The 24,154-nt window shown below is 42.8% G+C and overlaps 1 protein-coding gene across 15 annotated transcripts in view; it reads left to right on the plus strand.

Annotated features, from left to right (window-relative positions):
• The first annotated feature begins 1,084 nt into the window (after nt 1-1,084).
• ZFHX3 (zinc finger homeobox 3) overlaps nt 1,085-24,154 on the plus strand; it is a 263,343-nt gene continuing 240,273 nt past the window's right edge. For 5 of the 15 annotated variants that reach the window (XM_081202531.1, XM_081202544.1, XM_081202540.1 and 2 more), the window contains exons 1-3: nt 3,328-3,454; nt 11,571-11,682; nt 17,345-17,415. The gene's annotated coding sequence lies outside the window, so the exon portion shown is untranslated. Of the gene's footprint in view, nt 2,634-2,967; nt 3,169-3,255; nt 3,455-9,082; nt 9,191-11,570; nt 11,683-17,344; nt 17,416-24,154 lie in introns of those variants that run through there. The other 10 variants (XM_081202532.1, XM_081202534.1, XM_081202535.1 and 7 more) reach the window with 5 other exon arrangements.

Genomic DNA, 24,154 nt, shown 5'->3' on the forward strand with positions numbered 1-24,154 from the left:
GCAAAAGGGAGGACCCATAAGCAGAATTTATGTTGGAAAAGAGCCTTTCGGGTGGGGGCTCCTTCTTAGACACTTGTACATAAAAACAAGGCAAGAGGAACAAGTCATCTCCAGGGTCTGGAACAGGCCTTATGCAGGAGTACCACAAAGACTGCTTCTCGTTTCCTTTGTCATCTCAAGATGTAGCATGGCAGGGTACATTGGAAAATACACTGCTGGTCGATCAGGCACTCTATCTCAGCCAGGATCAAGAGGCAGCACTAGCTCCTCACATAAAAATATTAGTGGAATTTGCTGCTGCCACAACATATATTCTCTTCTGCTTGTGACCCCAGAAACCAGGATACAGACATCCAACAAATGAGAAGCCAATGGGTTTCTAGTGTGGGGAGGGCTGGATCACAATCTACACTCTACTGAGGCCAAACAAGCCGTGTCACCAAAGAGCCAAGCCTGGGGAGAAGCATCCCCAAGATGAAAGATGGGTGCCTGGGTATGTTCTCCCCCTCTCCCCCATTAGCAGCTGGGGCTGTAGCAAGTGAGTGTAATAGGCTAACACTCTACAGCACGAATCAAAATCACACATTTGATTTGTTCACTTTGATGGCAGCGCATTCAGTCATACTCAGTTATCTTGCCAAGACTCTGATCTCCTTTAGCCAAAGGGCCCTTTAAATATCCCATTTCAAATAGGAAGGAAAAAGCGGTCTAAGGCAGCACCTCTCTTCTTTCGGCCTTATTAAGGCTCTGCTCTCTGAATTTCTATCACTCCCCTCCCCCCAGTCTTTCTGAAGGAGTTGGGTTGATTCCATACTTTTGGGACTTGGTGACATTAATGTATCTGTTTTATGTAACATGGAGTCATTATTATCTTCAGAATCCTAGATCATAAAAAGGTATAACAAGAGGCGAGGAGGGCTCTCCCCCCTTGAAGATAATAGCAGTCCTGCTGAGGAAGAGAAGGGCAAAGGTCAAAGAGCTGCTTTCTGATTGGCTGTTCCTACTCTGCATTGACATTTCTGCAGTTTCATCAGAAATTCTAAACAATCCATGTGAAAACCGAGTGTTCTTTTCAGAATCTCTCTACACACACACACATGCACCCCCAATAAGCCCTTAAAGTGTAATCTTGGTTCTTGGGACCTTTCTTTGTGCCTACACACTTACTCCCACCCCATGGAGAGCCCATGACTGAGCCAAATTATGGGAGCCTTCAGATGCAGATGCGGGGAGGGGCTCCTCTCCTAAGTAGCAAAGCTTAGCTCACTTTTAGAGCACCCAAAGGAGAGATTTGGCTCAGAAATTGGAAAACAGCCCTAAAAAAAATTCTTACCAGAAAAATATAGCAAATGAAATGTAGCAATTTATCATTTTCTAGTCCTTTAGCTCTATTTATATTCCCAGCAGCTGGATAGTGGCTGGGAACACCCAAATCAATTGACTTGCTAGGCATTTAAATCCCCTTTTATCTCTCAGTTTTTCTGTCAGTAGGAGGGACAGAGCTTCAGTCTTTGCTATCTAAGTAAAACAAATGAGGAGGAAGATAGAAGGGGAACTGCAATACTCATCTATCTTTATTGGACTTCTGCCCGTCCTGCATTAAATTTATAAGGCGTTCTAAGCAATGAAGTAAACGAGATAATAATTTAAAACCATATTATAAATAAAATAATGTTTTAGGAATAAACAACAAATCTTTCCCTGACTAAAATAAAAATATATAATCAGACAGATTTTATACAGGGCTTTCCTCTTAAGTGCTCAAAGTGTCACAATAATCCTTACAACAGGCTTGTAAGGGAGGCCTATATGTTTATTCCTATAGTAAGGAAGCTTTGGAGAAACCCAGTTATTCTTTATTACATTATTTAACAGACTTAGTGAGCTTAGGGTGGTAGTTGGCTCCCACCACATAATATTACCCTCACAACAACCTGGTGAAGTAGGTTAGGCTAAGATGTGGTGAGTGACTCAGGATCAACTCAGCAAGCTTCCTGGCTGAGTGACAGATTTGAAGCTTACCAACAGTCTCAGTTGTTTCACTTTATAAGGGAATGTCTGGATCTTGTGAGAAATCCATAGGAAATAACAGTGTGAATTGGGATGGTTAGGTGGGGTGGGAGGAAGACTCAGGGCCCAATTTGCACAGTAAAGTTGCAATCCAGTGCACACTTGGGAGCAAGTCTCATTGTTCTCATTACTCATTCCAAGTACTGTAAACACAGATTGGCTCAGACTGCAGGCCTAGTAGACAAAGTAAGCTTTAAAAATCTCTCTGAGACATACCCAGATTAAAGCTATTGTAAGGTTACACCCCCCCACTAAATTAATTCCTAGTTAAAAGGGCAATTTCATATCTCTTTTTCCTCAAATTTTGAAAGATGGGGCCTGGTATTAGTAGGCATTCATTTATTTCTCTACTGCCCATTGGGCTCTCTCTTATTTAGGTACTGCAAATGACCACACTTTTTTAAATTAAAAAAATCCCTAAATATTTCAGAAAACCACACACACACACACACACACACACACACACACACTGCCTTTGGCCAGACACAACTCTGTACACACCAACTGCAGAAACCATGGAGGAAGGATAGAAGAGACTGTTTGGCTCAAAGCAAGGAGAAGTGGTAGGAATAAGGCAGAAGCCATTTCTCTCTTTCCTTGTTATTAAAGATACAGATTTGCTGCTCTTTACCTTTATCAAAGGAATAAAATAACTGCAGCCACGTTATCTGTGTCAGGCTGTTGTAAAAGGGTGCTGGGATTTGAGGAATTCAAGCAAGGGAGGGGCAAATCAAACTAACAAGGCCCAGGTAAGTGGGCCACCTCTTCTCTGAAACAGACATCCCAGGGAGCCAATGGGAAGGAGGGTTGAAGGAGAAGAGCCAATAGAGGCTCCCTCCCCCGTCAAGGTCCAAGAGCTGCTCTCTGAGGAGGGAGAAGCTCTCTGCCCTCCTGAGGCAATTCTCTTGGTGGGGCAGGCTGGGGAGCCAGCCAGCTTGGCTCCAGCCTAGCTCCAACTTCTGGGCTGTGGGCTTAACACAGAATAGTGGCACCTGCCATAGTACACATTAACCCTTCCTCCTCCTCGAGTCCCTTCCTCAGGCTGCTTAAGCAGATGGGAAATATGGCCGCTCTCTCACATCACCCCACACCAACTTGGTAATTATTCCTTTCAGTTCTGAGGAAACAGGACTTGTGGGGTTTGTTATTCCTGATTAATGACTCTGGGTGCCTTGCTCCATGAAGGGACTTTGCCCCCTGAAGGACACCCTGCAGGGCCTCAAGGAAGGATAGGCAGCTGTTTGGCTCTTCTGGAACCTTCCATCAGCAACAATAGCAGCAGGATGAGGAGGCGGCTGGCTACTCTCAGCTTCCAGCTAGGCCCCACAATGTGGCAGGCCTCCAGGAGGCTGGGTGAGCAAGTGGATGCTGAAGCCTACAAGTGGTAAGTAGTGGAGGAGGAAGGGGTGCCTTTTTAGCACCAGGAAGCATTTGGTTTCACATTTATAGGAATTGAGGACCCCATCAAATTGGCACCCCATTGATACTCCTTTCAGCACTGCTCCCCCTTTCCTGCCCTGGTATTAAGGCACTGTACAGATATTAAGAAAACAGCCTAGACCATATTCTCAGGTTTATAATATAATAGACAATTAAAAGGGGATAGGGAGGGAACAGGAAAACAATCCAAATTCCCTTTCGTGTTCCCTTAAAGCCAGATGAGAGAAGTGTAGATGGTCTAGTTATCAAGGAAACTGAGGAGCCAACCACTGAATTTGGGTTTGGGCTTCTTGTTTGCTTGTCATATATATATATATATTTAAATCTGCCATTGGTGACACTTGCAGCAAATTTAGCTGAGCTAATTATGTAGCTGAGGGAGGTGACTTTTGCACTTCAATTCTCTACTTAAACAAAAAAGGAAGTGAAAATTTAAAATGTTCAGAATAATATTCATTGGAAATTCCTGCATTTTGAGCAAAAGCACTAGTTTTGGTCTCAAAGCATGTTGATGGTTTCTATAAAGTTGTACTGAAACTTCTCTATCGAAACAGTATTTGGCCATTCAGATAGGAGCAGTTGTCATATTAGCTTCCAACAGTATGCAGATATTTGCAGTCAAAACACCCTATGAGCAAACAAGTGCTGGCCCTTCTTAAATAAGTACAGTTGGGGGGCTGTGGCACTAAGCTGCAGCAGTTCTTGGCCTCAGGTCTGTAAAACCTTGAAACATTTTGGCTTTCCAGCAAGAGGCTGGCAATGACTTTGGGAATGCCATGAACATAGTAGGGAGATGAGCCTCTCAGATACCTAGCTTGGATTTAGCTAGTTGATGTATCCTATGCACACTTCCACTTGTCCTGCCACACTTCCACTTCCACTTGTGGAAAGAGCAGGCTTTCCTGGGGAAAGCAGTGGGCCAACCAAAACTGATTGGACCCATGCCTAGAAGGCGCAGGTCAAGTAGAAAACCCTTCGGACCCATGTTTTCTAGGCCTGGGGCAAGTGGAAGTGTGGTTGAGCCCTGAGCCATGACAGGCTTCAGTCTAAAGACTGTTCTCAGATTGGATTGAATGCCATGACTAAGGGCATTTGTGCCATGGCTGTTTCCATACGGTCTGGGATTGCCAGGCTTGCTCCTTGAAGTGCTATTTTAAAAAGGGGGTACTACCATTGCAAAGTGTCTGCAGCAGAATCTTAACAAGATTGTTTCACTTTTAAGAGGAGGGGAAAAAATACATTTTTGTACTTTTATTGATTTTCAATATTGTACAAAGGCAAGCCGTGTAAAGCAATAACACAGAAGAAGATACAGCCATTGAAAAACAATTACAGATCAAATGCCCAGTTCCTTTAATCAGACTGCAGAACCAACTGCTTTTGCTGGGTCAGGGAATATAAATGATACAGCCAAATGGAAGAAAAGCCAGGAGTTTAAAATCACCATATTATCCCAAGGGGCTGTGGTGCATTCTTCATCACCACTACCCTCCCCCTATCGGATTTGCAGTTGGCTTGAATCTGCTGCATTCTTATTTCATACTTAGTTCAGACATCACAGAATGAGCAAGGGGTGGAGGCGAAGCAGTTAGCCAGATTCCCAGGTTTTGTGGAGTGTGTGTTGGGGGAGCAGTTTTAGCCAAGATGAACTTGCTACTTTTCAAACTTTTTGTATCTTTCGCAAAAGAGGGTGTCACCGTTTTGAAAAGATTTCAAGGTTGAGCAGGAAACAAGTTAAGTGTTGTATAGATGCCACTTATTAAAACAAACAAACAAACAAACAAACAAACAAACAAACAGTTGTATGATTGTACATTTACTAATACATTATGAATTATCATCATCATAAAAAATTAGCAGTAAACTGCTATTATGTAAATAAATGAACAAACACATTTATCCTAGCTTTTTATAACACTTGGGTGATGTCCTTAGCAATCTAATTTGCTCTTCCACAACGTTTTCTGGAGTTATTGCAAGATTGGGTTTCTTTAGTGCAGAGCAAATTCAGAAGGACCCTATCACTTGTGGCACTCACTTTGCCAGTGCTATGATGGTCTTTTTGCACACTTTCAAGAATCTTCATTCTGAAATATTTGGCATTATTCGAGTTATGACCACAGGCTCTGTATTTCATAATGTGCATCCAAAAAGCTACGGTATTTTAAAAAGTAGATTAGCTGACCTAGTGAGTTATGGCAGACAAATGTGTCTCTCAGTGCTGGATTGCTCCAATTACAGAACAACGTGGAGGAGGTCCTTCCTTACCATACCTAGGCCTAATGGGAGATGTGAGTAGTTGGAGGACTCTCCCTCCCTCCAGTGGCCACTCTTCTGCACTGAGAATTCATGAGTGGAACAGTCTTTGTACTGCTTGGCGGGGTGTATGTGTGTGCCTGGCCTCAAGGGTCATTCAAAGAGCATGGGCTGTTTCATTTGCATTGCCCTCCTTTTGTATATTTATAATGTGTTCTATTTTGTCAGAAGTATTTAGTCTGAATTTTTGCTCTTAACTATACTGTACGAACAAATTCAAAGGGGCAAATATAGGGACAGAGTTGATTCTTGTGTTGCACTTTCCTGAGACTTTAATGCAGCTGCCAGTTTCACATTACATTTGGGCTGCAGGGCTGTAATATGAACATTTTGGCAGACCCCTGAGTTGACTGTTGAGCATATTGTGTGTGTGTTGTTGTTGTTGTTGTTGTTGTTGTTGTTGTGTGTTAAGCGGTGGTGGGGAAATTTGCTATCACTCACAGGCACTACATTTGTCCTTAGGCAATCTGAGATGGTGCTGGCATTTTTCAGTGATGCCACGGTGATTTCTAGCAAAAAGGAGACCACCAGCTTTGCCATTAGAAACAAAAGCCTAATGAAAGGCAAAGCAGGCGTACCACAGAGCCTTTGGCGATTAGTTGTAATTCTTGGCAGGGAATGACATGCTCTTCCTCTTGAATTAGCACAGGGCATGGAATTGGGCATGGTGCTAATTGTGATTAGACACAAACAGGCTCCTCAGTATGTGGGCATGCAGCAAGACAAAGGCAGAAGCCGTGGCTTTTCAGTGTGGCCTCCTAGACAGTCTCACATGCAGGACAGCTGGAAGGATGAAGAGGGGTTGGCTGCTTGTCAGTTTGCAAAGAGTTATCCTAGGAGTTGAGTACCAGTGGGGTTCTTCTGTGGCCATGCTGTCCCCTCCCTTTTTTGCCATTCATAGGATGTTGCTGGTACCCACACATTGTGGTCTGCATCTATCTATTCATCATGTCTTCTCTGCTGAGGGTTTTGCTTACCTCTGCTGCAGTCTTGGTTCTCATTGTGTAGGTTGCATTTAGTTCTAGTTAGATTACTGTTGTGCTGTGTTTTAAAATCTGGTTGTAAGCTGCCTTGTGAAGATTCTGTTTCGCAAGGTGGAGTACAAATGTTTAGAATATTTTAAGATGGCTAAATATTTCCATGGGCCTGCACACAGCTGAGTTATCCTGAAGCAACTGGATTGGGTTCAAGGATGTGGTCAGGGTTTGCTGTTTAAGTTGTCCCATCCTCTGAGAACAGCAAAAAATAAAATCAAAAACAATAACTGTATTGTGTGAATTGTGCATTCAGTGTAAAGGTAGTTCTGGATTCTTGTGCCTGGGGGTGGAATTATCATTATGGAGAGATGTGAGCTGAAATTGCAAAATGGATTCACAAAAAATAGATTACTTCAAGCCTTATAATGTGAAGCAAGGGAAATGGACATGGATAGCGAGGCTATTGCCAGTTTTTCAAGATTTTCTTCCACACGCTTTACTGCAGCATGCAAAGCTAAAACAAGGAAATGTTTGACTCTTAAAAGTTGTGCATATTTTATTGGACTAGCCCACCGTAGAGTACATCAGTTGTATGTTGCAGATGCCTTTTGCTGGCACAGAGCCCAGGTGCTTCTCTGCAGCTTCTATTGCTTATGTTTTTGTTGAAGACTTGTTCAATCCTCCTTGGTGCTTTTTGGAAAGTCCCAGCTTCTCTTAGCTTCCAATTGTAAATAAACACATTTTCTAGCCTCTCTGGGGCCATGGTAACTTTCAATATAACATAAAGAAATAATTTAATTTCTTAAAACCACCATGTGATTTTATAGGCCAGGCTCATAACTCTAGTATGCTTGTGGTATAAGGATCAGAAGCATACAAGGATGTCTTTGTAGCTGCTGTACTGCATACAAATATATGGAGCAGGTTGAAGGAGGCTCTGTTTCTAGCATCAGGTAGACACATCCCAGCTCTCCTTACAGCCTATCACAGGGTGAACCTGCACGTTTGGTGTAAGTGATAGCCAACATGGAATCAAATCATAGGCTTATAATTTCCCAGGTTCTCTTGGGAAACTGATGGGATGGGATACAATAATTTGTAATTAAACATTGGTCAGGTGATGATATGATGTCAGTTTTGCACAGAGTACCAAAGGCTATGTCACAACCAGAACCCTATTAATATGTTACCAGGGGTGTCTTACTCATAGAGGCTAGTGGTGCAGGGTGCCAGGGTGCCAAGTTCTGGAAGGCGCCAGGGAAGAGGCAGAGGCTGGACCGCACTGAAGCAGCACCGCGCCCGGAGCCTCTGTCTGCCATGGCCACCGCGGCACGAAGCTGCCAGCTGAGCTGGGAGGCACTGTGTCCAGCCTCCGCCTCTTCTCCGCCAGAGGAGCTGCCCTCCAGCCGCTGCCCACCTCCTCCAGCCCTGCCAGCAGCACTGTCCTCCCTAAAAAAAGGTGGACAACTCTGGGAAACTGGGGCAGGGAGCGGGAAGGAGCTTTGCACCATGGCGCCAGATATGCTCAAGACGGCCCTGTATCTTACAATAAACATTAATAGAAAGAGGGGCAAGAATGTGGCTGCTGCCCTTGCTTCACTCCTACATGCATTTGGCACCATGTAGTTATGTCTGTTCAGTCATGAACCTTGAAAAAGTCAGTGTTCCTGATCACACATGCAGTTTGTATGTGCACCATCTCTTTCAGATATTAGGGGCATGTTTAAGAGGTGGAATTGAGGAAGACAGTGGGTGCAATCCTGTTTCTCTTCTTGTGTGCTCATCATAACATGGGAAGATAGCTTCCGACTCATCAGGGACAGCTGGGTCTGAAAGCCTCATAACTGCTGTGGGGTGGAGCCTGGAGGAGAGATTTTTGCTCATTCTGCAACCTACATTTTTTTGTTTTATAAGGCTGCAGATGGGCCTCTTGTGGGATCATCTTGTGTCTGAATGGAGAGATCAAGGGAGCAAAGGAGTGAATCAGTGGCGTAGCGTGGGTTGTCAGCACCCGGGGCAAGGCAAGTAATTTGTGCCCTCTAACCCGTGGATTTGCGCCCCCTAACCCGTGGATTTGCGCCCCCTAACCCTAACCCCCAGATGTTGCGCCCGGTGCGGCCGGCCCCCCTGCACCCCCCACGCTACGCCACTGGAGTGAATGGAAAATCCACTCCCTGTGGGTGCAGATTGACTTAACAGAGAGACATGTTGCAGCCTTGAAGAAGCAGATTGGAATATTGGCAGCAGAAGCTTCCATAGCAGTTGCTCTTTGCCAGCATTTTTGCAACATGAAGATTCCAGAGCTCCTCTTCTTGGCTGCCTTTCCCATTTCATGGGGAAGAAGGACAAGTGGCTGGATGAGGGAGAAAGAGATAGAAGAGGCAGAGGTGGGTATCCTAGTAGCAAAGAGAGCAGAAAATGTGTGACTTTGCTGAAGGAAGAGTGAAAAGTGACTTGGCATATAAAGAGGGGGAACTTGTTCCATCCATATACAGTAGAGCATCATGGTGAGGAAGTTTAACAGACTGAAAGCAGAGGAGCTTTTGAGTGGAAAGGATAAGGGACAGAAAGGTGTGGGTTCATAACTGGAAGGACTGAGACTGATCCAGAAACTAGTCTTTAGCAGGGGTCTGAGGTGCATTGAGATTTATTCTCTCCTTCCTCAAGGTGGCAATTTTCCCTTCCTCCATGCAGGTCAATGAAAAGAATGCCATTCCACTGACTTTTAGGGAAATGGGAAAGGACCTGATTTCCCCGGTCAAGCAGGCTCCCCATTAGTGAAGCTACTGTCCCTTCCTGCTTCAGCTTTGACTTTCAGTCATGTCTTCATGCTACTTCCTGCCTCTTTCCTATACCACTTTTTTGTTGCCTTGCCTTGATAACTGCATCAAAAATCCAGGGTTAGCTGCACACATAGGAGCCAACTCCGAGGAGCCAATGTCCCTTTGCCCCCCTTCCCCATAAAATATTTGAAGGGGCCAGGTTCCCCCTCAAAGGTGATGGGCATTTCCATTCAAATAGTGTGGGTGCACCTCATCAGGCGATTGATTATGTGGGGCAGGGCTTACCCCCCTACATATTTTATTCAAGTTGGCACCCCTGGCTGCACACACCCCTTGTAGTTTTATTTGGAAAACTATAAGGGATTGATAGCTTTAAGCTGATGAAGCAGGTGATAGGTGGCCAGCACAGAGAAAAGTAACAGGACCATAATGAGATACAAGGGGGGGGGGAATGCAGATAATACTTATAAAACATTTTAAAAAAATTTAATCACTGTAAAAATATTAAATAATTAGAAGGTGAAAGCAGTTACTGGATCAGCTGCTCTGTCACTGGTTGATAAATAGGATCTTGCTGATCTACCCCTTGCCACGATGTTCTTCTTGAGAGGCAACTCCCTAACCGTCCTTGGTTTCCTGGCTGGTGGCAGACATTAGAGTGCACCTCTCTTCAGCTTTATAGCCCCAAGGCATAAGAACATAGGAGGAACCCTGCTAGACTGGGCCAAAGTGCTATCAAGTCGAGCATCCTTCTTCACACTGGCCGACCAGATACCTGTGGGAAGCCTGCAAGCAGAACCTGAGGTTATCAACGGTCTCCCCATCTGTGATTCCTAGCAACTGATATTCAGAGGAATACTGTAGTAACTGACAACTGGAAGTAATAATCCACTGCCATTTGCTATGCTAGTACACAGTCTTTGGGTCTTCTTAAACCCCTGAATCACTGTTAACATCTTTAACATTTTGATGTTAAAATATTGTCCTTGGCCCATTGTGGACTTCGTATGTCACACCCTGACCTGTTTATAGTGCATGCACACTTCTGTCTCTTGTGATAATCTAGCTGTTATTTGCATTTGGAGGATCTGCTTAATTTTTTTTGGGGGGGGTAGGAAATTGAATTTCCATATAGCCAGATGTATTATACCTGTTGTATACATGGATAACTTTGCTGCAGTGCACATAATATGAAAGGAAGGGAGATTTAAAAAGAAACTACTGGAAAGGATTACAAATTAAGTAGTTATGTGTTCAAAATCAGAAAAAAGAAAAGCAGTTTTTGTAAAATTGATGAAGAATCTTGTGACACCTTGAAAACTAACAAGTTTGGTTTCAGGCTTAGGTATCTCTTCCTACTCCATCTAGAGAAATATGAATATCATGATCTTAGATTGGGTGTTATTATTTAATATGCTTAGTTTTTCTATGCCCTGCCTTTAGTTGGATATATTATTAAATTGTGATTCTTGAAAACTAACAAAAATAAACTTTAAAAACCTAACAAATTATATTATTATACTATAATAAAATATGTCTGATTTTGAGGTGCCACAATACTTTTTGTTGATTTTCCTGCTAAAGCTACAGGCTACATCTACCCATCTGGAAGCTATTTTTGTTAATATTAATACCTCTCAGCAGTGCTTTTTTCTGGGGGTATGCAGGGGTACGCATACCCCTAAACATTTTGTGAATCAAAGTTTGGCCTCATTGAGGGGCAGTATTTCAATATGAGTAGGAAAATGAGAGTACATCTAAACATTTTTTAGGAAGAAAAAAAGCACTGCCTCTTAGGCAGATGCTGGAAAGACCAAATAAAGAAAAACAGAAAGACTAAAGAAAACCACCCAAGTGAAGGTCAAGGAGTATTCAGGGTGGAAGATGACCGACACTAGCACCAAGGGATATCAGGGTAATGCTAATTCATAGCAAATGCCAATTATTCAGAATAATGTCACTGATCTCCTTTTTATTTGTACAGGTGATGAAAGGGAAGAACTTCCACCACCTTCAATAAGGGGTAAGAAGAGTTCCTCTCCTCAACTGAGCAGTGCCATGCTGTTGCCACAGCTTTGTCTCAATGGCTTGTTGAGGTAAGATTTATGTACACTAACTGTAATCCTGTGCATATATACTTGAAAGTAAGTCTCACTGAGATCATTTGGCCTTACAAGTAAGTGTGCAAAAGACTGCTGCCTAAGCATTCTAAAAATTCTATTTTGGATTGCTACCTTCATAAATGTATTGACTTGCACAGGAGGAACATCTATGTGGTTTTCAAGCACAGGTTTCTTTGGCCTCTGGAATGTTCATGGTGCTAAGCAAAGGCAAAATGTGTAGCCTTCTTAGAAGACAGAGTAATTTCTGAAACAAACATCTGGTAGCTGTTGAATCCTGGACTCCTAGATACAGTTTCAGTTTCAGAAGCATTCAAGGCTGAAACAGAAGGGCTTAAAGCCATCTATGTTGGGTGTGCAGGGTGAATGGAGCAAAAATGGGATTGCTTCAAAGCTGAATAGCAGATCACAAAAATCCCATTTAGATTAGATTAGTTCAGAAATTGTGGGAAATGGTACATAGAAGATGCTAGTTTGAAACAAAGGAAATCAAACTATTGTTGATGAAGGGAACAAACCTCTTTTTTAAATGATTATAGGACAAATTACAGTTGACAGTTTTTGAAAATAATGTTTGTTTTTAGAATGCGGTGAGTAGGAGCACAAGCGTTCTTAAGACTATTCCCTTCCAAGTCACAAGATTTATGCCAACCATCACAACTTCAAACTTATCTGGGTTCAACTCCAAGTATCTTGCATCTGATATCCATCATGACCAAACTGGGGAGGCAGCAGTACTGCATAGCCTGAGTGAGATGAAAAACACGTAGCACTTGATGTGATTACATAAATAAGTGACACTGCACTCCAGAATTTCTCCAAGGTTTCATCTAGTCCCTTGTGTGGTGAGAGCCAGTGTGGTGTAGTGGTTAGGAGCGGTAGACTCGTAATCCGAGGAACCGGGTTTGTGTCTCCGCTCCTCCACATGCAGCTGCTCGGTGACCTTGGGCTAGTCACACTTCTCTGTAGTCTCTCAGCCCCACTCACCTCACAGAGTGTTTGTTGTGGGGGAGGAAGGGAAAGGAGAATGTTAGCCGCTTTGAGACTCCTTCGGGTAGTGATAAAGCGGGATATCAAATCCAAAACTCTTCTTCTTGTTGTATGGAACAGGGTGGGGGGACCAGGTAGAAACACTTGGATGGGAATGGGAGGAGATGAACAGTTATTCAACATAATCCTATTTGATTTTCCTGACAGAAATGTGTGGTAGTGTGCTAGAATAGCTCCTCCAACTCATACTAGTTCCCCCAGACAAATTACAAACACATCGTGATCTAACAGGATCAACAGGATGCAATTGCCCTTTCAGATTTCAAAATGAAGATCATTAACTATGATTACTAATGGCAGAAGAATGTTGAAAACCAGATGGGCAAACATTTAAAACTCTCCTAACCAATGCAAATAATTGTCTCATCCAGTCATAAATATTCAGATTTTCATGAAACCAAATTCAACTGCGTGATACTTCAAGGTAATGAAAGACAGAAGAAAAAGCAAATAAAAAGATGTGGCTTTTGGTGTGATAAATGTACATCCAACAACACTCACTGAATCCATACCAGTGTCTATACTGCAGTTGAGATAAATGAGATGCAGTCTCAGCTTTGGTGCATATTTAATATCATTCTTTCACAACTATGCTATAAAGAGATCATTTTAGAGGGATCATTTATAAATTTTGTGTTGACCAATTGTGGAAAGTAGATTTATCTAACAGTGCATACTCTCTGTTTCTGTCAAGTCATATATTCCTATACCAGCTGACGTCTGGCCATCGATGATGGACTGTGCAGGTCACCTTAAGCAGCAATTGGTGGAAATACAGGATACCAATTTAACAAATAAAAAGTAAATATGTTTGATCTTATTCTGTGAAAAAATGGCATTACAATTCAGCTGAAGTCAAGCACTTCTAAGTTTAATTGACTTTAATGAGAGATATAAGTTCTCACATTGAAATGAACAGAAAAGTGCTTAACTTTTGCACATTTATAATTAGTGTGTTGGCTGTGTCCGTTCCTGCAGATGCCTGATCTGGGGACAGTGATATCTGTTTTAGTTACACACCATATATATCACTAAAGTGCATAGCTGTCAATGTTTCCCTATTTTTAATGGAAATTCCCTTATTCCAAATAGGATTCCTCGCAAGAAAAGGGAAAAGTTGACAGCTATGCTATAGTGTGCTGTATGTGGGGCTGCCTTTGGAAAGGGTTCAGAAACTTTAGTGGGTCCAAGATGCTATGACTTCATTGCTGATTAGAGCCAGTTACAAGGAGAACAAAAACTCCTTGTTACAACAGCTCCACTGGCTAATGGTCTGTTTCTGGCACAATTAGAAGTGCTGGTTATGACCTACAAACCCCTATACAGCTTGGGTCCATGTTATCTGAAGGACTGTTTCTCCCTATATGAGCTTACCTAAGCTTTGAGATTTTCTGAGGTTTTTCTTGGTCCCGCCACCTTCATGGGCACATTTGGTGAGGATACAAGAGAGGACCTTTTCAATGGCTGCTCCTAAACTGTGGAACTCACTTCCATGGGAGATTAGGCTGGCCACCTCTCTGCTTTCCTGCTGCCGGCTGGTAAAGACTTTTTTGTTTAGAGAGGACTTTTTCTACTAACTGGCTGTTGTGGCAGGGTGTTGTATGGTTTTGTTTATTTGTTTTTTGCTGTTACATTTTAAAATGTTTTTAAGTGTTTGGATTCACTGCTGTTTTAATAGACTAACTTTGTAAAAAAAATAATTACGGTATATTGATTAGTGTGGTTTTTGTTGTATTTGTTTAAATTCATGTTGTGAACCACCTTGGGTCCTGTACTAGGGGGAAGGTGGGACATAAAACAAATGAACAAACTTTGGCTTGACTTCCAACACAGCAAAGGTCTCTTTTGGATATTGTTGCCATGCTTTGTCTGCTCCACCTGTTCTGAGAGCTTGTTTGTTTTCATTATAGCTATTGGAAGTATAGTGGTACCTCGGGTTACGAACTTAATTTGTTCTGGAGGTCCGATCTTAACCTGAAACTGTTCTTAACATGAGGAGCACTTTTGCTAATGGGGGCCTCCTGCTGCTGCTGCGCCGCCGCCGTGCGATTTCCGTTCTCATACTGGGGCAAAGTTCGTAACCCAAGGTAACTACTTCCAGGTTAGCAGAGTTTGTAACCCAAAGCGTTTGTAACCCGAGGTACCACTGTACAACCTTCTCTTCCAGTCTTTTTTAAAAATCAGGAAAGCAAAAATCTCAATGCAGAAGAGGCTCACAAAGGAACAAAGTACCGGTAGCTGTGAGTCTGTCTCTGACACATTAGAGCAGGGAAGATTACCACTTGCTGATTGCCTGGGTTTATCATAACTTGGTTAGTATGCTACTGAAGCACTCTCGGTTTAACATGCCAATCAGGTCTGTGCAGGCACTCCACAGCATGGAGCTTACAACCAGACTAGTTATGCTGATAATGACTACGGAAATGCCCAAGCATTTTACCTGCCTGCTTTTTGCTTATCTTGTGCTCTCTTTCTTTTCATACACAATGCCACATATACAGCTTTTGGAAGATGGTTCAAGAATGAAATGTTCAAAGGTCTATTGTATTAGTTGATGCTGCTGCCGCCTTCACCCATGCCCCCAAAGATTCCTGCTTGCATAGACAACACTGTTTCTTCTTCTGAGCCACCACAGAGTTTGATGGGATAAAATACAGCCATGATGAAGAGAGACTAAGACCTTGAAGAAGAGAGTTACTTTGTCCTGCTCTGAAATGGCCATGTTGAACAGAGACTAGAAGGAAGATAGCCAGTTCACATTCCATCAGAAAGCTTATTTTTTCTGTGTGTATGCAGAACAACAGTATTGCAGTTCCCTGCTTGGGGAGGCACTTGGAGTATTTCCCCCCTTTTGATTCCAGGAAGAATTTATACATTTCAGTCCAGCTGGTACAGAATGTATGTCTAGGCTTCCTAGATCCTTTATCAAAAGTGAAGTTAACTAATCCAGCCTTCCTGTATTGAAAAGTCATGGTGTCTTCAGGAGATGGAAAAATGTCTACTTCTGTTGTTGAATGGTTAATTTTTAAGACTCTTATCTTTTGTGCTCTCTTGCTCTCTGAATTTGCTTGAGGCTCCAAAAAGGGTTTTCAGCAACCTCCAGTTAATCATTACTTAGCCATCTTCCCCCAGCTCCAGTTCTTGACACCATGCTCCTTTCTAGAAATCTCCCTGGTTCCAGGGGCTTTGCCATCCATAGGAAATACCAAGAAACCCCATCCAAGAGCTGTCAGAAACAGCTGGTGCCGTCTCAGGCACTCCAGCCTTGCTCATCTTTGATTTTGACTGTGATCCAGACTGTTTTCCTGTGATTGTTTCTCTGTCTTTTTTCATAATCCCTTTTAAAACATAACCAGCAATTAGCTGCTCCCCACCCCCCTCGGCTGTTCTCCACATGTCTATGCACACCAAATGCCACAACGATCTGATTTTCTCCCAAGTCTAAAAAATACAGTTTTGCATTAGCTGGCAAGCAAATTATGAAAGGCTTTGTATTTACTCACTTTGTAAACGATGTTGATCCATTTAAATGTTCAGAAGCGGTGAGATGCTAAATACATCCAGGATGACTGTGTATTCCTAGGAAGGCAGTAGAAAGCAATCTACTGTTACCTCATTGATTCGGCTTTCCTCTTTTGCTGTCAGTGAGCCAAGGAATTCCCCCAATGTTGTTACGTAGCAGATACCAGAAACATGAGTCACTTCTTATTCCCTGATCAAAAGGTCCACTGCATCTGTGCATGGAATGGCGATGGCTGGACTGCATGTCTCCCAAGGTGCCCTGGAAGGAACACACTTGCCAGTTGAGACTTTGTCATCTTTCTTTCTGCTGCCCCCTCCTCTCCATGCTTTTACTTGCCTTTGCATTTTCCTTCCTTTCTTCCTCCCCTTCTGTCAGTGCATTGCTGTCAGCAGCAAGCCCAGCAAGAGCTGGGTCCCTCTTGCCTTCTGGGTTGTTGTTGGTTTTTTTTTGTATGTATGTATGTATGTATGTATGTATGTATGTTGTTCTTTCTTTCCTTCTTTCTTTTTTACTGCAGCAGCCTTTGGCTGCTTACTCTGCCAGGCTGGATCACCAAAGACACATGATTCACTCACAATGAATAATCAATACCAATATTGATCTGTGGAAAATGTTTGTAAATTCCTGGAAAGAAAATCAGGAACAGGGGACAGGGAGGTTTGTGGGGGACGACAGTCAGTTTGCAGCAGCGGCTTCCAGTAATAGGAGAACCATTCTGGGGTCCCAAGCCACATCTGCTTCTCCCCCACCCATTCTTCAGCTGAAATGTGCCTGAACATGCTAACCAGGAAGCTGGCAAAAGTGTGCAAAATGGATAGCAGAGGTAACATGTCTGTCCCACACTGCCTAGAGCATTTCCATGGCCCAGAATCTGGGGACAGAAGGTCAGTGTAAACAGCTATCTGCTACTACCTTACCTGCACAGTATGGTTTGTATCCAGCTAAGTTCTATTTAGAGTTGACTCATTGAAATTAATGAGCCTAGGCTAGTAATGTCCATTAATTTCAATAGTTCTGCTTGAGCATGACTAAACTTGGATACAACCCTTCTTCCTTCCCTTCTAGGAAATGGTCCAGCTCTGTGTAATATGCTCTTGGGCAGCCACACATCCTTCTACAGGTTCATGGAAAAACAAGTGAGTTCCTTCTGCTTTTCAAACCCGTCTGTCTGGTTACCTAGGGACAATTCTTATATGCCACAGGGAGTGCACTTGTTTTGGGCTTGCCGATCAGAAGGTTGGCGGTTCAAATCCCCACAGCAGGGTGAGCTCCTGTTGCTGTGTCCCAGCTCCTGCCAACCTAGCAATTTGAAAGCACGCCAGTACACGTAGATAAAGAGGTACCGCTGTGGCCGGAAGGTAAATGGCGTTTCCGTGCACTTTGGTTTCTGTCACCATGTCCCGTTGCACCAGTAGCAGTTAAGTCATGCTTGCCACAGGACCCTGAGAGCTGTCTGTGGACAAATGCCCTCAGCCTGAAAGTGAGATGAGCGCTGCAACCCCATAGTCGCCTTTGACTGGACTTAACTGTTCAGGAGAACTCAATAATTATAGGCATTCTCATCAATGAAAACCTGGTTTTCCCAGAGGCAGTGGTGGGACACAGAACTTGAGTGTGTGTATCCCACCAAGCTGAGTTGTGGCTGTGCTAATTTTCTAATACTCTTGCATCTGTGAAATCTACTGTTTGTACATAGCCTACCCCTAAAGCATCAGCTGTCACTAGTAGGAGAAAGGCTGGTTTGTTTTTTGTTTTTTGTTTAAAGCAAACTTCTCTCTGGCTTCTGCTAAGCTCACACAATCCAACTAGCAGAGACATTGATATCACAGGGGGATGAGATGCCCCTGCTCATCACAACTGCTCAAACCCAGTTATTAATTCTGCTGCCACCACATCTGCCCTGTGACGTGTTAATTCCAGTTCTTGGCCTCCCAAGCAGGGTTGCCAAAGAAGGTGCTTATGAATATTTTATTTATTTATTAAATTTCTATTCCACTGTTCCTCCCAGAGGAACCCAGGGTTACAAACAACAAAAAATAAAACAATAACAACATATTAAAAACAATTACACTGCAGTTGCCAAATGGGAAAGATTTCTGTTTAATGGGTTTGTTGAAAGAGGAAGGTATTCTCAGTAGGTGCTGAAAAGACTACAGAGACAGTGCCTGTCTAATATTCAAGGGAAGGGAATTTCAAAGGGGAGGTGCCATAACACTACATTATGTGGAACAGACCTCCCGATAAGGTGGTATCTACAAAAGGCCCTCACTGGCAGAGCACATGATCAGCTGGGTATATAAGGGGTGAGACGATCTGTCAGTTATCCTGGTCTCAAGCTGCTTAGGGCTTTATACACCAAAACCAGCACTAAATAAATAAGTAAGTAAGTAAGTAAGTAAGTAAGTAAGTAAGTAAATAAATAAATAATACCCTGCCCATCTGACTGGGTTTTCCCAGCCACTCTGGGCAACTCCCAGCGGAATAATAAAAACACAAAACATTAAAAACTTCTCTAAACGCCTTGAACTTAGCTAATGGGCAGTTGTTGGCACCCGTCTGTCTCAAGAGACAATGGAGTACACCTTCGGGGGTGAAGTCAAACCAAAGTGACCTCCCTGGGGCACAAGTATGGAGGTCCTGGGCTGCCTTCATGACAACCCCCCCCTTCTCGGCCTCACTGATGTGGTCCAATGGAAAGCAGAGCAATATGTTCGGCACCAGCCGAGTTGTCAGAAGGAGGTGTACAAGGCACCCTCCAGCCATCTTAGTGGCTTCACTCTTAGTGTTTACTCCTTAGCCTTTTCTTCTCCCAAACATCCCCCCCAGGGCAGTGAAGGTTTAGGATCAGGGTTTTCCTTCTCCTAAATGGGTTACCTTCCCAGGTTGACAAGCCCCATTTGCCCCTCACTTCCCTCTCCATCATGTGCAGAAACTGCTTCCTTGACCATTGGACCCACTATTGGTCTCAATCCACCAGTCTGTATTCTCATGCAGCTGAAGCCCCTAACTCATCAAGGGTTTGAGACCCATCAGTTACCCTCACCTGGTTTAGCCAGCCAGTCGAAACTGTTCCTGGAGTGTGGCCACTGTTGCATGTTGACAGCTTCAGTAGCCACAGGTAAGAGTGCAGGGGTGGAGACCAAAGGTGGACAGACCTCCCCGGAAGGAGCATGATGTGTCCCTCACCAGATGCACTATCCCTCCCCTAACACCCCATGCACCCCTAATGGGCAGTAATACCACAATTAAAGATGAGGGAAAATATGATAGGTTTTCCTTGCATGAAAGTCTGAACAAGGAACAATTATGACTGCAGAGAAGGACCTAGAAGACCAACTGTGCCGGATCTGCATGGGGCCCCTTCACCGCTCCTTCCTTTAGGGTCAAAGGGTCAGTAATCATGCCCTCTGCCTCTGCTAGCATGTAGCGGTTCTTGTACTTGATGCAGAGATTGGGATGACTCCCACCCAAGTTTCCAGTGTTATGTGATGTGCAGATCAGCTCATAGGAATAAAACCAGAGAAGCAATCATGGCTATCTTTGGTTTGACACTTTTTGCAATGCAGACTAGTTCATTTTGGCAAAGGCCTTTTCTAGTAATTGGGCTTCTGTCAATATGAATTTTTATTGACACATATCACTGTATCTCCTTCACCAGAATCTCTGATTGCCATAAACAGTAAACACTGAAAGGAGTGTTTACTTGTCAGAAAAAGAAACAATCAGAAAGTTCTGCCTCTTAAGTTCTACTTTATTGTTGAGTCCTTCACCTTTGCACCACATTTCTCAGTCAGTTAAGCAGGATTCCCTTTCTTGACTGGTAGTTTTATTCTTTCATGGAACAAGCTTGTATGGTGTAATGGCAAACAGAGGGTAGCAGAGGGAATATTGTCAAAAATCTCCCTCTCTTCTTTTCTCTCCCCTTGCTTTATTATCCTCTCTCTTTTTGTCATTTAACTCCAATTATAGGATGCTAAGTGCTTTTGGAAATTTCATTGTTAATATCTTCTTACAGTGCTATTAACGTAAATCAACTTTAATAGTGTCCCAGCAAGTGTAAAAGCAATCAAAAATTCAGTACTCACGAATCATTCTGTAATTTCAGCATAAAATGTTAATAGAAATAATATCGAATACCATAAAATATCAGCAAATTCAACTTTAAATATAGGTGATAAATGACATTTCTGTCCTGAGAAGTTCTGTGGACTTTGCACCAGGAATTCTTTTCCTGGCAAACCCATGCTATAGTGATCCAGGAACCCTCTTACCCCTCCCTCCCCTTTGGCGCAACCAATATCATTTTTTGAAGAAATTCTGTTTGTGGGAATATTTCCATTTTCAGAATCTAAAACAGCATTTAGTCACATGCAGCAGCAAAGCAGTTTTAGTGGCCAGAATGCAGGGTCGGTGTTAATTGATTTTCAAGCAGCAGACACCTGCTAGTACCTGGCTGCCCTCAGGCTGCCCAGAAAAGCTCTAACTTCATTGATGTTGGCTGAGACTTGGAATTTCCCAGAAAAAAAGGCTTTAGTTGAACTGGAATTAAAGCTGCAAATATCTATCATCTATTAATTAAGTTTATAAAACCCTCATGAGAGTCCTGTGGAAGCAACATTTTTGTGCTGCTCATAGTGCTGAAGAAATCATTTGAATTGCTGGAATATTCTGTCTGCACAAGTGCAGCCCAAAGGCTTTAGGAAAGTGAATGTGCAGTTCACTCTTAACATTACAGTATCCCACCCTGTGCTTCAGCTTTTCCCTTCTAGGAACCTGTGCTCCTGCCCAAGAACTTGGCAAAGGAGGTGTCACCCACCTGATCATGTTAGATGCAGAAAATGGCTGGGCTGACTCGAGTAGCTTTGAAGTTTGGGAGCACAACTGCCAACATGAAGAAACTGTACTTTATTTATAGCTCAGCTTTGCCAGACCAATATCAGCTTAGGTATCAGAGCATTTCACTATGTGTGTTGTCTCATTTCTGGGCTTATCTTAAATTTAAATAATGATTTCTTATATTTCTCATCACTGCTAATATGCTCAAAGTTCTTTGGAAATTAATTTCTAGGCTCAAATGTTTTTCTGTAATGAAACAAGTTGCAGCTTGAGGTGGCCATTTACACCAGGAAAATGCCATAGGTGTGGGAGGAGAGTGCTTTAGGCACTCCCCATGGCTTGTTCTTAAAGAAATTTAAAGAGATGTCTCACAGATCTCTGATTTCTTGTCCAGTTGGACCCCCATGCTTATAGTTGGATGCTGAGTGTTTCCTAATAGTGTGTAATGAGAGGCAGCACCAGCCAGCCTGGGGCACCACCTGGTAGTGATTTGGCTTCTACCACCTCTGCTGCCATTGGAGCAGCATGGTGTGGTGGGATAGCTTGCCATCAGTCACTCCCCTAATCCCCTCCTATCTGCAGATGTATTTACCCAGCAGTAGAAGTCTTTCCTTTGGGAAGTGAGTGAACACTTGGTTTCATACTGTGATGGTCAACTGTCATATTAGATTCCCCAGTATGAGATGCTTGATGACTTCTTCAGCCATTGCCCTCTACTAGGGTGGTGGACCTGTTTGAGTAGCCTGTTCTCAGAGCTAGAGGCAATGAAGCAGACTGGGAGATTGCAAAAACACAAGTGGCAGATGTCTAGATGTGGATCCAACTAAACTCAGAAAAAGCTCATTATTGAGTTCACTCTCAGTAGTGATAATGGCAGCAAATAATAGTACTTTGCCACCATAGTGTCTTTTGGATCCAGGGACACGGGTGGCACTGTGGTCTAAACCACTGAGCCTCTTGGGCTTGCTGATTGGAAGGTTAGCAGTTTGAATCTGTGTGATGGGGTGAGCTCCCATTGCTCTGTCTCGGCTCCTGCCAACCTAGCAGTTCGAAAGCATACCAATGCTGGCAGAATCCGAGACCAGGGAGAAGAGTCGGTGGAAGAAGATTGGAAGAAATTTAAAGACTATCTACAGAAATATTGTAAAATTGATGAATGTTAGAATGATGTTGGATAGAAATTAAGCGGTTTTCAGCTGTAATATTATAAGGGAATATGAAAAATGGATTATTTAGGTAAAAACTTAATGTCATAATATTTTAAAATTAAAGACTGGGATAAACAAAGAGGGTAGGGATTTGTTGAACCAACAAATTGAATTGGAATACAAAAAAGGGAGGCGTGAGGAGGTCCGGGAAATAAGCTAATGAAAAATAAGTAATGGAAAGATGGAGTTGATTTTAACTATTTTTTTTTAATTTTGTATTTTTTTCTTTTTTCTTTTGTAATACTTTGAAAATCTTAATAAATATCTTATAAAAAAACAAACGAAAGCATACCAATGCAAGTAGGTAAATAGGTACTGTTTCAGCGGGAAAGGAAATGGCGTTTTTGTGTGCTCTGGCACTTGTCACGGTCCTCCGTGTGCCAGTAGTGGTTCAGTCATGCTGGCCGCATGACTCAGAAAGCTGTCTGTGGACAAACGCCAGGTCTCTCAGCCTGAAAAGCAAGATGAGCACCACACGCCATAGTTGCATTTGACTGGACTTAACCATCCAGGGGTCCTTTACCTTTTTACAAGTGGGAACCTGAGGGGAGCATTAATCAGTTTGCCATTTAAGTGGTTGGGAGCTGCTTATCCTGGTGGCAGTGGTGCCCATGGTGATGGCTATTTTTTGCTTTTAAATGTTGTGCCCACAAGGGGAGCAGCAGAGGCAAGCTTCTTCTTCCCTTTCTCCCACTCAGAGCCAAACCAGGGTTTCAAATGGCTAATATGTAGAGAGTGGGAAAACATGATAGTGACTGAACCAAGAGCTCTAGCTGCAGCCACTTTCATTAAAAACCTGTGGTGGTAGGCAGTGTCACTTAGGAGGGAAAAAAGAGTCATCACTGCAGAGACTGCTGTTGCTACTAGTAAAATAAGCAGCTCCCTCCCACAAACAGGTTTGACACTCCACCTCCTGAAATTATCATTCTCTTTTTTTGGAAATAGCCCCCCATTTAGTGCTAAATTTTGGTATTGTTTCAGGCTTCATTTTGGCACAGAAACTATCTTGTTGCTTGGACAGATAGCCTGTAACGGGAGAAGGACGGGCGAATGTGACCCTACTTATTCTTCAGGCCAATGATCACCAACATTTTGAGGTCTAGGGGCACATTTGGAGTTTAGGGAAGGCACCACTCAGAAAATAGCACCAGTAAGAAAATGGCTCCTGCCAGAAGTGTTACACAAAATGGCTGCCAACTCCAAAACAGGAGAAAAAGAAAAGAGATGATAACATTAAATGGTTTAAACACATAAAAAACTATTTATTTATTTTTTGTTATCTGAATATTTTTGGTAGGAAACCCTCTTTTACAGGCACTGGTTGTAACTTTTGTTTCTTGCTGGGGTATTGTTGTAGAGCTGGAAATTAAAAGATAGCTGAATTGAGGAATAATTTTGAATTACTATAGCCAGCCATATTTCATATATAGTCACAAATAAAAATGCATACTTAATGCTGGTTGGCAAGTCTGAGTTTTTAAGGAACGAAAAAGAATAAAAATACATGGAAAATACACACAAAATACATTTAAAACCTCACCATAGTAGTAGTTGAACAATACTGGCCCAGGTTAGTGGGAAGCCTGAGGCTGAATGTCATCTACTAGCTCCTCAATTTTAGGGGTGTATGAGGAGATAATGCGACTGGCAAACAGCAAATCAAAACAAATAGAGCAGCAAATGGGTGAATGCAAGGAGTAGAAAAGACAGAAGTACTAAAGTGGAGGGGAAAGAAGTAGCTCTTTAGGGCCCCAGGGATTCCTGTTACCTGGTGTCCAAACAACTTATTTATGAATCACACCTCTGACTTCATGCATAGACTAAAATCACT

Source organism: Podarcis bocagei, assembly GCF_964188305.1.
Source record: "Podarcis bocagei genome assembly, chromosome: 7".
Lineage (NCBI taxonomy): Eukaryota > Metazoa > Chordata > Lepidosauria > Squamata > Lacertidae > Podarcis > Podarcis bocagei.